Source organism: Canis aureus, chromosome 30 (genome assembly GCF_053574225.1).
Source record: "Canis aureus isolate CA01 chromosome 30, VMU_Caureus_v.1.0, whole genome shotgun sequence".
Lineage (NCBI taxonomy): Eukaryota > Metazoa > Chordata > Mammalia > Carnivora > Canidae > Canis > Canis aureus.
In genome coordinates this window covers 35,142,577-35,159,891 of record NC_135640.1, presented here as the reverse complement: position 1 = coordinate 35,159,891, position 17,315 = coordinate 35,142,577, and the positions used below count along the sequence as shown (strand labels likewise).

General features: G+C 41.3%; 1 protein-coding gene and 1 long non-coding RNA gene across 10 annotated transcripts in view; both read left to right on the top strand.

The window, feature by feature from the left end:
- Nucleotides 1-17,315, top strand: part of SETD4 (SET domain containing 4) — an 84,042-nt gene that overhangs the window by 42,166 nt on the left and 24,561 nt on the right. The window lies entirely within an intron of this gene.
- Nucleotides 4,240-9,522, top strand: LOC144301904 (uncharacterized). Its single transcript, XR_013368807.1, has 2 exons — nucleotides 4,240-5,716; nucleotides 6,957-9,522. It is a non-coding gene; the product is annotated as an uncharacterized LOC144301904 (long non-coding RNA).

The window sequence follows — 17,315 nt, the reverse complement described above, 5'->3', positions numbered from 1 at the left end:
TAGTTGTTTATTAACTATTTTTGTTGTTTTCTTCTGGGCAGAGATGAGCATTGGGACCCCCTAGCCCTCCATCTTACTGATTGATGTCACCTCCCTTGCACAAGGCAGAGCTTTAAAAACTACTGAGCCTGGGGTCTCACCCCATAGGCTCTGATTTAGTTGGTCTGGGGTGTGCCAGGATATTGGGGGCCCAAAACCTCCCAGGTGACTCTGATATATGTCACAGTCCCCCTTCTGAGCCTCTGCACTATAGGAACAAGGTGCTTTAACTAGTCCCAGCTGGAACACTCTGGTTTTCCAGTGCCTACAATGACAATAGTTTGGGAGGCAGAAAACAGAGTGCCCATTGCTACATAACTTTGTGCTACTTAAATTAGTCTTTTAAATGGTTCCAATCCATACTGATACAGATTAATCCAAAGCTCAAATGCTTTAACATTTTGTTCAGTGAGTACTTTTAAGTATAGGTGGCCAGGCACAACAGATGCTCAGTGCATTTTAGTTCTTTTCATGCAACTCTTTTTTTTAAAGATTTTACTTATTTATTTGAGAGAGAGAGAGCATGAACAAGGGGAGAGGAAGAGGGAGAAGCTGACTCCCCATTGAGTGGGGAGCCAGACATGGGGTTCAATCCCAGGACCTGGGGATTGACCTGATTTGAAGGCAGACACTTAACCAACTGAGCCATCCAGGCGCCCCTCATGCAACTCTTTTTAAAAATACAAGTTATGCCTGTAAGTGTCCCAGTGTTTGGATTGATGCCTGAAAAATACAAAGTGGATCTCTGAATCTTCGTGGGACTTTGCCATGAGTTGAGACATTTCTATCTTTGTACACTAGATGGCACAAGAAGACCGGCCAAGCTGAGGATGCTAACTCCGGTCCTCAAGGCACTGTCAAAATAAGGCAACAAACAGAGTGTCATTTTTTTCAGATGTTTGTAGGATCCAAACAAGGCAAAAACAACTCTGTGTGTTGCTACTGGGATAAAATGCAGAGATTCATGTTCTCTGTGGGGTGTTGGGTCTCCTTGGGTGAGAAACACAGGCAGATAAACATTAGTTCAAGGTGACAGCTGCCAGACAAGGGACCAGGTGTGTTGAGTTCAGAGGAAGGGTCTGGGGTGGGGGTGGGGGTTTGAAAAGATGCAGAAACTGCCCTGTCTCTGCCCACAGACAAGCCATAAATAAATGTAGATACTTACCACTTTCTTTTGAGAAAGAAACAATTTCTCCCACCAGATAGCAGTTTTCATTTCTAACAGCATTGATAGCGGGTAGACTCAGGTCCTGACATGCAGGCAAACAGTGGAAGAGTCACTTTTAAAGGAGTTTAAAATGACCACCTTCACAAAGGAAGGGGTCTAGTTCTCTGACTTGTCTCTTGCCAGATGTTTCTGGAAGTAGAAAATGGTGCATTTTGTGGAGAGAGCTGGAAAGAAGCCATTTCTTTCGTCTGATGGGAGGGCTGGCCCAACTGTCTTTAGAGATGTGCGTTTGATCTGAAGACAGAGCTTCAAGTAGAGTGAAAATGTCAGGGTGTCCTTGGGTTTCCTCGTCCACAGGCAGCTGACAGCCTCCAGATCCCAAACTGCTGATGATGTGAAGTGACCTAGCACAGCATCACATAGTGACTGTGCAGGCGGTCTTATTTTAAATGATTTCTTTGGTCTGTTGTACTTCCTTTGTGCCTCCATTACCTGTCCTTAGATCAAGACTAAATCAACTTGCAAATGGGGGAGCTCCTGTCACGTCTATTTCCTTTCGATTACTCTTCTTCTATACCTCTTGCTTTTGATACATGCTCTGACTTTGCTTTGAGTGGATCCTTGTTTCCTCTTTGGCATTTCATCTAGAGTGTGCTGGCAAGACCTGATTGAGGAGGCCCTTACTACAGTATTGACTTTCCCCCCTATAATTGAAAGGGTAGAGAAAACTGCAAATGACTTTATCTGATTGGAGTTGCCTTACTCATGGCGGCTGCCTGTTTGGGAAACAGATCTTGCTTAAGAGTACTCAGGTTGGGATAACAAGCTCTTTTTAATTGTCGTGGGTCAATATTCAGAGCAGGTAGCCACAGCAAAGCCTAGGTTGGGAGCCATGGCTCATATGGACACAGTCATCAGCAGAAATTGCGTGAAGGATGAAATATTGTTTCTTTATTCAGAAGGCAGTGTCTCTGGTACCAGTAGGAGCAAACACTGGCAATGGGCAACTGTTAGAACCTCTCTTCTTTCTTTTATGGTTTATTAGTGGCAGGAGTCTATACGGGAGGCCAGGGCCATCAAAAGCTGTCCCTCAGCAGGCTAAGTGGTGTTAGCATCTTTTATTGGGGTCACATAGAACACTGCTCCTCAAAGGTTGAAACTCAGATCAATAGTATCAATACCCCTGGGAGTATTTATTAGGAATGCAGAGTCTCAGGCCCTACCCGCCAGACCTTACTGAATCAGCGTCTGCACTGTCACAAGCCCTGTGCTCCCATGAAAGATAGAAGAGCTGTGTCTCAGGAGTGTGTCTAGCTCTAGGGACTGGGTTTCGTTGAGTATTACCAGTCTCCTGGGCCAGTCTGTCTGACCTCAGCAATCTGTATAGCTTAGCTGGGGGATGCTGGTCCTTGACAAAGGCGCCATTGGAGATGGCTCATCTGTAGAGAGTGGAGCAGAGCTGCGGGTTCTGCTGCGAGGCCAGATTATGAGAGCAATTATCATGGTTTTGCCCCTTTAACTTTGGGCCATGGCTGTTCCGCATTCCCTCCACAGTACCTGGTGACCCCATAGCAGCTGCTGCCAGTTTCTCATCTACACTCCATGCTGGGGAGCTGCTGGGTGGTTGGCTATGGAACCCTAGTCTCCTTAACACATTTCTGAGGTTCACCTTCACAGGGAAAAAATAGATGCCAATGCAGCAGTGTTGTTATGAAGTCACCGAGCTACTATAGATGCATTATCACTGGTGGGCCTTAACTGGAAGAATCCAGGGACCTTTGGAGTGGCCATGTGTTTACTTAGCATTTCCAGGGGCCAGCTACTACCTAGCTACGAGGGGCCTGCACGGTACCAGATGGGTGCCATCTGTGAATTGATTCCATCCTCACCATGTACTATTCTCTGATAGATGAAGAAGGCCCAGCTGAGTAGGGTCACTAGGTAAAGTCCCTTCCTTGCCCAAGAAGGCAGACTGGGCTGAAACGAGCCCTGGTCTGCTTGATGCCCTGTGGTCTTTATAGCCACACAACTTCTTTCAGGTCATTTCTGTGGACTGCTCCCTGGTTTCCTGTAAAACTGAGAGTAAGAGTAGGGATGAGTTTGGTTGGACTTTTAAAGAATGAGGCAGTGGGGTTGGGGGCAGACTTATTTGCTTCAGGCCATCCATGGGTTTCTGGGGGTGGGGGTGAGGGCAGACAACTACACACTGAATCCTGGCTGTGCCTTTCCTTTCTTGTGGCTTTGGTTACCCTCAGCGGGTTCTGACATGCTCCTAGCTCACAGATTGAGCCAGGCGGAGCTGCTGGCAGCCGAGGGCGTTCTGGCCAGGCTGATTTCACGGCATTGTTTCCGCGCATTAGCTCATATTTATGTGGAATGATGGGGAACAGTGCCTGGTATCCCTTCTTTTGTTTATATACATTTTTTTTTTCTTTGTGAGGGGAAAAAAAGAGCTGACTCCCTTTTAAGGGACATGAAAACTGAGTTTTGTCTTCCCTTCCTATTACTGTCAAACAAAAGTCACCTTAGAACTCAAAATCACATGGGGTCCGTCACTGGCAGGAAGCAAGGCCTTCCCTCGTGAATGTATAACTTACAGTAAGTTCTCAGCAGACCAAAAAAAAAATGCCTTTTATCATGTTCTGGTTTTTCCCTCCCACTGTTTTATTTCACTTACAACATCACTCAGGCCCAAATGGTATTTGTCAGGAGTAATTGGCAAACGCTGGAGGCTGTGTTCAAGGCTGCTTGAATGGAAAATCTCAAAGCAGTCGCCCATGTTGAAAGAAAATATTACATTTGATCTTTTTTTATGATTTCTGCAGACATGATGCGTGTCTGCATTCTTTAGCCTTATAACCCCTTTATATCTGAAAGAAAAAAAATCCCTGCAGGAAGTAGCACTTCACAGTTAATTTACAGTATGCTCGAGAAGTAACCACAACACATGGGAAGTCATTTTAAAAACACCTCCATGATTTATTTTTATTAGCCGTCTAATAAACCTGTGCTGGTTTGCAGGTTGTTATACATTGAATTATGTCTTCGAGCCTCACGTTTCATGTCTGTTTCTACGAGGACCTTTATTCTTCTGGATGAAAACACACCTAAGGATGGTGGCAGCCATCTGCAAATGTGTAGTGTCCTCTCACTTGGTCTTGGTTGTAAGCGACGTGCTTTTGGATACAGGACATCCTACAGCCAGCCAGTTAGAATCATTGGATCAAATTGAGGTCACAAGCAGAAGTGATGTGACTAACAATAATGCAGTAAACTGGGACTGGGTGTTCTGAACTGGTCTGCACACTCCGCCAGACAGTCCCTCTGCGATTTTTTCTTCTAGATACACAGCGCAGTTATGTGACAGGGTTTGGAAGCTTTTTCATATCACACAACCTAATAGAAACACACCATCCTAGCAGAAACACACCGTGTTCCAGATGTGTACATGTATGTCCTAATAAGGAAATAGCACAGGATCTCAGAGCTCCTGGCAAGTACTTACTACCTTATAGCTACTACACTGGGGTAGCTCTGGAGTAAGACCATAGAGTCCTCTCAGTGTGATAGAGACTCTAGATCAATGGTCAGCAAACTATAGCCACTCCCTATTTTTGTAAATAAAGTTGTTTTTTTCTAAATGCAAATCTTAAAAAAATTTTGGTAAAATATGCATAACATAAAATTTGCCATCTTAACCATTTTTAAGCGTACAGTTTAGTGGCATTGAGTATGCTGTTGTGCAAACATCATCATGGTCTATTTCCAAAACTTCATCACCCCAAATGGAAACTCTGTGTCCATTAATCAGTAGCTCCCCTTTCCTCCCCATTCCGCAGCACCTGGTCGCTTCTCTTCTACTTTCTGTCTCTATATTTTGCCTATCCTAGATATTTCAGAAAGGTGGAATCATATATTATGTGTTCTTTTTGTCCAATATTTAACTTAGCATTGTGTTTTTGAGGTTCATCCATGATGTGGCACATATCATGGATTCATTGCTCCTTCTTGGCTTTGTTGAAGTTTAATTAACAATTAAACATGATATATATTTAAGGTATATGATGTGATGATCTGACATTTTTACATTATGAAATAATCACGACAATCAAGCTAATTAACATACTCATCACCTCACATAGTTACCATATATATATATATTTTTTTTTTTTCTTTGTGATGAAAACACTTAAGATCTACCCTCTTAGCAGATTTTGGGTATACAAAATCGTACTATTAACTATAGGCAAGCATTGGACATTAGATCTCCAGAATTTACTCTTCTTACATTGCTGCTTTTTTTTTCCTTTGTGATAAAAACAACATAAAATTTGTTACCTTTTTTAAATAAAGATTTTATTTATTTATTCACAAGAGACACAGAGAGGCAGAGACATAGGCAGAGGGAGAAGCAGGCTTCCTGTGGGTAGCCCGATGCGGAACTTGATCCCAGGACCCCAGGATCATGACTTGAGCTGGAGGCAGAGGCTCAACTGCTGAGCTACTCAGGTACCCTAAAATTTGCTATCTTAACCATTTTTTTTAGCTTAACCATTTTTAAACGTACAGCTCAGTAGTTTAACTATATTCATACTGCTGTATGACAGATCTCTAGAACTTTTTCATCTTGCAAAACGTAAACTCGATATACATTGAATAATACCTCCCCTCTCCCCTTTGCCCCTGGGAACTACCATTCTACTTTTTGCTTCTCACAGTTTGACTCCTTTAGATACCTCCCAGGGGTGGAATCATATAGCATTTGTCCTTTTCCGACAGACTTATTTCACTTAGCATAATGTCCTTAAGGTTTATCCATTTCATAGCATGTGACAGGATTTCCTTCTCTTTTATGGCTGAATAACATCCTCATCTATGTATGTAACATAGACGGTGGACACTTGGGATGTTTCTACCTCTTGGCTATTGAGAATAATGCTGCTATGAACATGGGTGTACAAATAACCCTGTTTGAGTCTTAGCTTTCAGTTTCTTTGGGTGTATACCCAAAGGGTGTAAATCACGTTTTATTGTAATACACCCATGTCTATTTGTTTATCAATGTCTACGGCTATTTCCTCTCACAACAGGAGAGTTGAGTAGCTGTTGACAGAGATCATACAGCTCACAAATCTGAAAATATTAACTCTCTGGATCTTTACTGGAAAAGTGTGCTGACTCCTGCTCTAGATCTAATGGAATATATACTTTCTTTGGTGGTTCTGTTGGAGAGTTACTTCTCTTGGTCACTGGCTTTGAATTGGGCCTAGTTATTTGCCTGGTGTTTTGGTATACACAAAGCAATCACACCCAGCATGCTCCAATCATAGATTTTTTTGGCTGTAATACATCTGCTCACCTCCCACGGGCTTGACTGACAACGATGAAGTACCAGGTCTGTATTATGGTAACATTTTCTTTTCCTGCCTTAGCACATATGTACTGCTTTCCTAGGGCTGCCATAACAAATTATGACAAACTTGGTGGCTTAGAACAGTAAGCATTTTAGGGGCACCTGGGTGGCTCAGTCAGTCAAGTGACACTTTTGGTTTTAGCTCAGTCATGATCTCAGAGTTGTGAGATCAAGTCCCGTGTCAGGCTCATGCTCAGTGCAGAGTCTGCTGGAGATTATCTGTCTCTCTCTCCCCCTCCTCTGCCCCTCCCCTGGCTTACACTCTCTTGCTCACTCTAAAATGAATAAATAAATATATATTCATTCATTCATTCATTCATTCATTCATTCATTCAGCAAAACAATAGCAGTCCTGGAGGCTGGAAGTCTACAATCAAGGTGTCAGCAAAGTTGGTTCCTTCTGGATGCTGTAAGGAAGAATCCATCTCACACCTTCCTCCTAGTTTCTGGCAGTCCTTAGGATTCCTTGGCTTGTGACTGCATCATCTCTGCCTCCATGGTCACATCACTTTCTTTCTGTCTCTCTCTGTATGTTTTTCCTTTTCTCTTAAAAGGACTTGTCATTGGGGGGGTCCCTGGGGGGGCTTAGTTAGTTAAGTGTCCAGCTCTTGGTCATGATCTTGGGGTCATGGGGTTGGTCCCCACAATGGGCTCTGTGCTCAGCATGGAGTCTGCTCAAGATTTTCTCCCTCTGCCTCTGATTGCACTCGAAGTCTCTCTCTCTCCCTCTCTTTCAAAGAAATAAAATATTTTAAAAAAGGACTTGTCATTGGATTTAGGGTGCATCTGGCTGATCTAGGATGAGCTCATCTTCAAATCCTTCACTTAATTACATCCGTAGAAACCTCATTTCCAAATAAGGTTACATTCAAAGGTACTGGGGCTGATGACCTGGACATTTCTTCTGGTGGTGAGTAGGTGGGTGAGGGGACACTGTTGGGGAGGAAAAACTTTTTTCTCTACTCTCTTAGGTTCAGTGACAGGGGCCTGTGAATTAAACTTCCAAAAGATCAGTAGGAGAAAACATTTATTTTGTATGCACATAGGGGCTACATAGAAAACAGAATCCAAAGAAATAGTTAGGCTTGAGACTTTATATACCATTTTTAAAAAGGTAATAAATGTAGAGAAGTGACAAAGGAAAAGGGGTTTGGGCTTCTGGGAAGAGGGTAAATTTTGGGAAAGTAAATATATGGGGAAACTAAGGGAAAAGAAGGGCCATTTAGTAGGGGTTGTTATGCAGACTAAAGTTGGCAATCTCCAGTGATAGGAGACTTTGGTGGTTAAGAATTCTTCGTATAGGGGCTGGGGGAGGAACATCTTTACAAATAGAAATTTATGCCCTGATTTTAGTCAGCAGGAAAGAGGGCAGAGTGTTCCTTTTGCGTCTACTGTTTCTCAATTGCCTGCAGCCCAAAAAGCCCTATGCTAAAGTGACATATTTTGGGGTAGCATATTCTGATTCATTTCAACTCCATTCAACACACTACAACATACAATGGATGGCATTTACAACCATGCTGCATGTACATCTGTTAGATGTTTATACATCTAACATAAACACATATCCTGGGAATGGACTCAGAATTTTGGAAAATAGAAACAATCTTGTAGAGAAATAAGGCAAATGACACTGCTCTTTTTGGTGACTTTTATAACCACATTTATCCACCTATTGAGTGAAGCAGCCATGTAAAGTTCTCAAAAAATAGTCATTTTACAGATAAAATTAATATTGCTAATGTAGTCACTGAAAATATTTTTAAAATGTAAGGAATAAATTATTTCTTAAAGGAGTAATGATTTTGTTCCCCTTCTGTATTCCACAGATTATTTAGCAATCATGTACTACATATAATGTTATATTCGTTTCAGCTGTATAACATAGGGATCTGCAAATTCTATCCTTTGCTCAGTGCTCACCTCAATAAGTGCAGTCAACTCTCTTATTTTTGTCTTCTTCCTGCTATTAGTGGGAAAACTTTTGGTCTTTCACATTAAGTATAATGTTAGCCATGGGTTTTGGCAGATGCCCTTTATCACATTGAAAAAGTTCCCTTCTATTCCTACTTTATTGAATTTTTTTAATCATAAAAGGGTATAGGAGTTTGCCAAATGCCTTTTCTGTGTCTTATCATGTGGTTTTTGTCCTTTATTTTCTTAATAAAATATATTACACTGATTGATTTTCATATCAACCAATGTTGCATCCTGGGACAAATCCCATTTGGTCATGGAGCATAATCCTTTTTATATGTTGTTGGATTGGGTTTCTTAATATGTTGTTGCTAATTTTTGCATCTATGTTCATAAAGGATATTGGTCTATGCTTTTCTTTTAATAGCCTTGTCTGGTTTTGGTATTAGAGTAATTAGATAATCTTACCTCATGAAATAAGTTTGGAAGTTTTTCCTCTTCTTTGGAAGGGTTTGTGAAGTATTGGTGTTTTTTCACTGTATTTTGTAGCATAATGTAGGTCTCCTCATGCTCTATTCTGTAATGTAAAAAGAGGGAAGTGAGAAGGAATAGTACCTTTGTGCTTCTAGATGTTGTCATTTCTGTGTGATGCCCGGACCTTTGGCAGCCTCTTTGGGACTATGAGGGGAGTCATCCTAAATCCATACCCTGAGGATGACAGAGTAGAAAGAAGGTAAGAAGAAACGGGGAAAGTTCTTTATGAGCAACTGAATAATCAACCCTGGAGCCTCCCTCTCTCTCTTTCCCCTCTCCCCGATCCCAGATCTCTTGCTATGTGAAGTAATTCATGTCTTTATTATTGTTTAAGCTCCTTTTTGTTAAGTTTTCAGTTATGTACAGCTAAAAATATCTGAGTGATTATTGAATCCTGTGCAAAAGAGTATTCCCTGTTTTATTTTTTTAATTTAAATTCAATTAGCTAACATGTAGTTAGCTAATCATTAGTTTCAGATGTAGAATTCAGTAATTCATCAGTTGCACATAGCACCCTGTGTTCATAATAACATGTTCCCTCCTAATGCCCATCACCCAATTCCCCATCTTCCCACCCACCTCCCCTCCAGCAACCCAATGTTTATAGCAGCAATGTCCACAATAGCCAAACTATGGAAAGAGCCCATATATCCATTGACAAAGGAATGGATAAAGAAGATGTGGTCTATATACACAATGGAATATTACTCAGCCATTAGAAAGGATGAAATCTTACCATTTACATCGACATGGATGGAACTGGAGGGTATTATACTGAGTGAAATAAGTCAGTCAGAGAAAGAGAATTAGCATATGGTTTTACTCCTATATGGAATATAAGAGAGAGGATCATAGGGGAAGGGAGGGAAAACTGAATGGGAAGAAATCAGAGAGGGAGACACTCACTGTTTTCTTTTTGTCTCCCACTTTCTATGTCATTAGGCTAAGGGGATACAAATTGTGCCGGCAGAAAAGTAGCATCAAGGGGACTAGACAGTCATTGGCTTCTGTGTAAAGCAGACCAAGTACAGCCTCAAGATTGCATGGAATAATACACCTTTGCTGGGACCCTGTAGGCTGCCCTGAACATTCAAAATCCTTAAGAGGCTTACCATTTTTCTCCTTGCCTGAAAGCAAGTAAAATAAAGGACAGATTGGGTTTGGAGAGACATACAGTGGAGCCTGAATTATAACTTGGAGAATCACCATGTGTATTATTCTGGGCTCCCGAGAGGAACCAGGTCAGTACAACTGGCCCCACATTTCTGCCCCCTGGTACACACACCCTATGTCCTTCCCTTTCCTTGAGTGTGATGGGACTGTGAACACAATGATTAAGGTAAGTTAAGGGGCATAAGTGAACGGGTTTTTCAGATATAATTAAGGTTCCAAATCACTTGAATTTGAGTTTATCAAATGAGAGGTTATCTTAAGTGGGCCTGGCCTAATCAGGTGAGCCATTGAAAGGGACTGAGTGCCTTCTGAAGAGATAGGTTTGAAGAGTGAGGGGGCTCTGGGGAAGGCCATGGAGCAAGGGCTTGAAAGCACCCTCTAGTAGCTCAGAGTGGTCCCCAGGTGACAGCTAGCAAGAAAATAGGGACCTTAGTCATACCTCAGCCCCAAGGAAATAAAATCTGTCAACAACTTGAAGCTCTTTTTATTTTATTTTACTATTATTTTTTTAACTTGAAGCTCTTTGGAAGTAGATCTTCCCTCACTGAGCCTCTGAATGATGATGTACTTGGCTAACAAGTTGATTTCAGCCTTGTGAGACTGTCTTAGTCTTCTCAGGCTACTATAACAGAAGTACCATAGACCAAGTGGCTTAACCAACAGGCGTTTATTTCTCCCTTTCTGAGATCTTATCAGTGTGCTGGCAGGTTGGGTGCCTGGTGAGCACCCTTTTCCTCATTTGCAGATGGCCGCGTTCTTGCTGTCTTCATATGGCAGAGAGAGCAAGTGAACTCCAGTCTCTTCCTTTTCTTATAAGGCACTTTTCTCATTGTGGGGACTCACCCTCATGACCTCATCCAAGGCTAATTAATTCCTAAAGTTTCCAGTACATTGATGATTAGGGCTTCAGCATATGAATTTGGGGTAATACAAACATTTAGTCCAAACCCAGTACAAGGAACCCAGTTAAAAATGTGCTGGAGTCCTAGCATCCAGAAACTATGAAATTAATAAAGTAGTATTATTGCTTTAAGCCACTAAGTTTGTGGTAATTTGTTATGCAGCAATAGAAAATTAATATAGGTAAAATTTCAAATATCATTCCTTTATATTGAAAAAATAGATCAATGATCAACATAGAATAAATTGTGAAAAGTAATGTTTGACCACTCAGAAAATCACATAGATCAATTCCTTAGCAAATTGCCTTTTCTTTTTTTTTCTCTTTTTCTATTAAATGTTGTCACTTCTGATGGGATCCCACAGACAAGGGGCAGATTTGGGGAGATCGTAGGGAATGCTTTTGTGTCTTTCCCCAAGGAGTTGGCCAGTTGTGTTCAGTTGTCAGGAGGTTGGTGCCCCTGAGAGGTCCTTGTCCTGGCCCTGGGACAGCCTTAACCCTGGGACGCCATAGTCAGCCCCAGCTTGTACATACTCTGGGGTTCCCTCTGTCCAGAGGAAACCTACTCCAGGCAAGTGCATCCAAGTTAAGAAGAACTATGGCATTGGGAAAGATGGCTTAAAATTCATGAGGCTAGCATCTGGTTGAGTATTATTTCTCTATGGTATGGGGTATAGTCATTTATTGAAACCTTCTTACTCAGTAAAAATTGTTCAGGCAAATCTAGTTTGCTCGGTAGCATCACTTGTCATGTTCTCAGCTTGGACATGTTAGGTATAGCACTAAGATCATGTCTGACTCTATGTTATAGATAACAAAACTGATAAAATGATTTCTTAAAGAAAAATGATCAAACTGCAGACCTTTTATTAGCCTTATTTAAGAAGTTCTTGGATTATTTCTTAACATTAATTCGTTGATACAGAACAGGTTGACAGAACAATCTTCTTTTCTCTCTTTGGCTTTGATGGGATCACAGGTAGTTGTGTATGTTTCTAGTTTGTGAGAAGTATCTTTTCTCTTGTGTTATATTGATGATGAAAATGTGAATCAGATGGAGGTTTTTTTTTTTAAGCAAATTTTAAAAAAATGTCCAATCATTTGTACAAATAGTTTAAAAGCCTTGAGATTTTAGGAATGTGTATTTGCAATTATTCTCCTTTAATAATTAATCACTAATATGTTTTAATCACTGAGAACATTGTTTTGATCATTAAGAATTTACAATGTAAAGATTATTTCAAGGTCAAAATTCAAATGTTAATCATTGTAACCTAATGCATGTAAATCTCTACTGAATTTGGTTTAAAAATAAAAAGTAAATCATTAATTCGAGCTAGCATACTTACTGGAAATTGTCTTTTATTATTCTTGTTCTGGGTCAAGGTCATTCTTTAATCAAACCTCAGTTTGATCCAGAGTCGTGGGAAGAAAAAAATCAGTCTTCTCCTGTCTTTCTTTCCCTAAAAATACAGCTCTCACAGGGAACCTCTTCCAACTGCGCTTTTTCTTTCTCTTAACTGTTCTTATCTAATCTGTAATTATTACTGCTGCTTTTTAACTTTTTTTTTTTTTTTTTTTTAATTTTGAGAGCAGATTGTATCACCAGACACAAGACATAAGAAGTCACATGGCTTTGCTTGCTGGTAGAGCATTTTTGCTTAATGCTTTGAGATGAAAGTTTTATATGGTATCTTCTGTTTGCTTGAATGGCCTTCCTGATTATTGAGGCCTTCTGCTTAACTGTCTTCTGATCAGGGGCTGTGTAAGGTAAGGGTTATAAGTATGGATTCTAGACCAAATCTCATCTGGGTTTGGGTCCTGATACATTACTCACTGGTTCTGGGATCATGGAAAGTTTTTATCATGCATCCTGTGCCTCTCCTTCTTCATCTGTAAATGGGGACAAGCAGAACACTGATTTCCCGGGGCTGTTTTGAGGATGAAATGTCCCTCATCCTCAAAACATGCATGCAACCAAGGCTGGCTGTTTTGCAGAGGCATGAATTTAACTCATACTACAGAGACAATGTAATGCCTTCCTTGTGGCTGCATGATCCAATTTTCCCCGGAGCCCACCCCGCAGGTTACTGGGTAAAATCTGGCTTTTAGTCCCATTCAGTTTAAATTTTATCTCATCCAATTTAATTTAAAAAGCCTCAATTGAATTTAAATAGCTTCTTTAGGCAATTGCCTAAAGAGAAATGTGGTCCAGTAGCCTCCCATGTTTCTTCCCCTAAAATGGCAATGGGTGGGAGGAGGGGTTTTATGTTTATAGTTCTAGCCTCCCCATGCTGATTTTTCTGTCTGTAACTGGTGAACTTGCAGCCTGTCCCAGGCAGTGCCTCTAGGACACATCTACTATTTCTCCCTTACTGATGTTTGCTACCTGCAAACTTCTGAGCCTGATTCTCTACCTGGTCCCAGGCCAGGAATCCATGTCGCTCAGGATGGCTGATCTTCAAGGCATCCTCTGGAATGACCATACTTTTCTGTGCTGCTAGATTTTGCAGGATATGTCTTGTTCGTGAACTGGAATGTGGGATGGCCTGTAAGCTAGCTCCTTTATACCTGCTGCATACAGTATGGCCATCACTCTGTCCTGGATAGCCTCACTTGAAAAATAGTTCACTGTTGGCTTTTGTTATAGACTCCATGTTTCTCTCCTCCCCCACCCCCATTCGTATGTTGAAACCTTAGCCCCCCAGTGTGATTGTTTTGGGGCCTCTGAAAAGTGGTTAGGTTTAGATGAGGTCATGAGAGTATAGCCCCTATAATAGGATTAGTACTTTTTTTTTTTTTTTAAATGGAAAGTTGAAGCTCTTTCCTTTTTTTTTTGTTTTTTGTTTTTTAATTTTTATTTATTTATGATAGTCACAGAGAGAAAGAGAGAGAGAGGCAGAGACATAGGCAGAGGGAGAAGCAGGCTCCATGCCCCGGGAGCCCGACGTTGGATTCGATCCCGGGTCTCCAGGATAGCGCCCTGGGCCAAAGGCAGGCGCTAAACCGCTGCGCCACCCAGGGATCCCGGATTAGTACTCTTATAAGAAGAAGAAGTCTGGTCTCCTTCTCCTGGTCTCCCTCTGCCATGTGAGGATATACCAAGGAGTGGGAAATCTGCACAGCAAGAAGAGAGCTCTCACAAGAACCTGACCATAGCTGGCACCCTGATCTCAGACCACCCAGCCTCCTGAACTATAAAAGAGAAAAATGTGTTGTCTAAGCCACCCAATATGGTATTTTTTAAATAGCAGCCAGAGTGGAGGAAGGCACTTGTCTTGTTCTCCTGCCTCTGGGCTTCCTTCTCTTCACCAGTTTACCCAGGGCCAAAATGCAGCAGGTCCTGTTTAGGCCTCCAGTATAAAGGCCCCATGGCTTAGTCCTCCAAGCCTGGCTGCTGATATACTATTGGTGGGACAAGGAAAGCTGGATGCCCTTTCTTGGGACAATAGCCCAGCCTGAAGGGCCATCTCTTGCTGCAAAATCATCACTTTGAACATAAGGTGAACATTACATTGGTCTGTCTCTTTGCATGTCTTCTATAATCCTCATTTTCTGCCTAGACAGAGGGATGTCTCCAAAGATCAAAGCAAAGAGAAAGGCAAGAGAGAGAGAGAGAGAGAGAGAGAAGCACATTAATGCTTTCCAAACTGCTACCCTTGTAACACTGATGTTGGACTAAAGTTTCTTGCAGGTTGAGACTGGGTCTGCATGCTTGCCAGTGCCTATCCAGGACCAAGCACAGTTTTTGGTCAAAACCCAATAAATATTTGTTGAATGAATGATGATAACTATGATATCTTTAAAGTTCCCTATCAACAAATGTAAATGGAATTCTCAAACAGCGTGTCAGCAATTAACAGCAGATGTCTCCTAGACATTTTACCATGAAGAAATAATGGACCTTCTCTTAATTGTGAAGAAAGTAACTTTTTGAACCTGAGACAGAAGGAGTTTTTCCCTTTTCTCTATGAAGAGCAGAGTTCTAGGAATGATGAACTCCTGTCAAAGCAAAACTTGCAGTGAACAAAGTTAAATAGTCAAGGATGACCTTATTCAAGACTGTTACAATAGTGAGGAGAGACTAGAATAGAGTCTGAACTCAACTCTGCTGAAACAAAGGGCAGAAGGGCTTTTAGGGGATGGAATGAGCTAGTGGAGGATGTTAGTGGGAGATTGATTGATGTGGTGTATAGAGCACGTTGGGTTATTTCCTGAGTTTGCAAATGTTTCTCTGTGATTTGGTCATCATGTGAGGCTCCTGCCTTCTCACAGAGACTGGGAGGTAAGGGTGCTATCTACCTTGATGACTACATTTTAGATTTTATTTATTTATTCATGAGAGACAGAGATAGAGGCAGAGACATAGGCAGAGGGAGAAGCAGGCTCCTCACAGGGAGCCCGATGCAGAACATGATCCCAGAACCCCAGGATCATGCCCTGGGCCAAAGGCAGATGCTTAACCACTGAGCCACCCAGGTGTCTGGATGATTATATTTAAAGCAAAGGCTCCCAGGTCCTTGAGAAAGACATCCCTGGGCTATAAAACTGGCAAGAAGCTTTAAAAAAGATTATATAGACCTCAAAGTGACAGAGAATATACAATTACAAGTATTCTAAACAAAATGCTCTAAGGAAAGGGAGCCTAAGGTCAGGAATAAACCTGTCTAAAGTTTAGTCAAGTTGAGGCAAACATTAAGGCCATCTTGGTTACTCTGAACCAAGTGACTAGATGGTTTCCTCTTGGGAATTTAATGTGATTGTAATGTTTTTTATATTGTTCACTCTACTCCTTCCTGGGGCACTTACGTGGCTCAGTGGTTGAGTGTCTGCCTTTGGCTCAGGTCATGATTCCAGGTCCTGGGATCAAGTCCTGCATTAGGCTCCCCACAAGGACCCTGCTTCTCCCTCTACCTATATCTCTGCTTCTCTATGTGTCTCTCATGAATAAATAAATAAAACTTAAAAAAAATAGTCCTTCCTGAAGTGAAATACAATTTACTGTAGAATAGCAACATGACAATGTAACTACTATTCCTATGTTATTTTTGGGGTCATAATTTGGGAACAGTAATCATAGAAGAACTTGGAGAGTATAGGTCCTGTCTGTGTTTTCCCAATCCTGCTGCCATTACCAGCCATAGATGTGTTGAATCAGACACTTTAAGATAAAATATGCCATATACATGCTGATTTATTTACTGCAAAGGAAAGTCTGTTCTATGGGCTATTTATTCTTGTGTATCCCCCACAACTCCATCTTTCCCCCCTACCATCATGCTTTGCTAATAATTATTAGTAGGACTTCATTGCCATAACTCTCCAACATTAGCAAAATTAAATAGAAAACTTTCATGGGAGTTCAGACACACTGGAAACAGATATAGGCATCTAAAGTAGTATGGATTTGGGGCTTAAAAGAAGAACCCAGTGCTGGAAACAAGGAGAAAATGATAAAGAATGCAAAGATAAATTGGAAATTTGAGCTAATAGTATTGGTTGAGCCAAGAAGACACCAGTACATTTTCACTTAGATGATGTCAAGTGTGGGCAGCTGATAGAAATGTCATGAGCTGCCAGAAAAGGTTGGGTACTCTGAGGTTCAGAAATATCTATTTGTAGGTTTTTGTTTTATCTGTTTGGAGCTGCTGTTTAATATAAGCTAGGGCTGTTTCCAGGACCTTATCCTACCTTTAAATGATCCCATGTTATAAACTGCCCCCTGGCCGTGCTATACGATATGCACAACACATAATCTGTCAGGGCTCAGGGACTTGTAGAGCCATGAATCTTGGGTGAAGAAGAAGAACACATACCAGGGGCCAGTGGTAAATAAGTGCCAGAAGCCCAACTCCCCCATTGAATAGTCACATTTGATGATTTGCATTGATTTTATACATTTTGGATTAAGTGCCTTCTGGGTTGTGCTCACTGTTTATTGAAATAGCAATGGTTATTAAGTTTAACAGTGCCAGTTTCTCAGATCCTAAAGATATTGAGCAAAAAGCCCTCCTCTTTTATTTATTAAAGGCTATATCCACCATGTTTTTCCCCCCACCAGAAGCTAAATACAGATGGTTTTCAAGATCTGTATTTTGGCATACTTCATCATTGGATCTGAAGAGAATGTCTAAGTGTTTCTGGTTGAGTTGAACCCCCTTTTAATCATA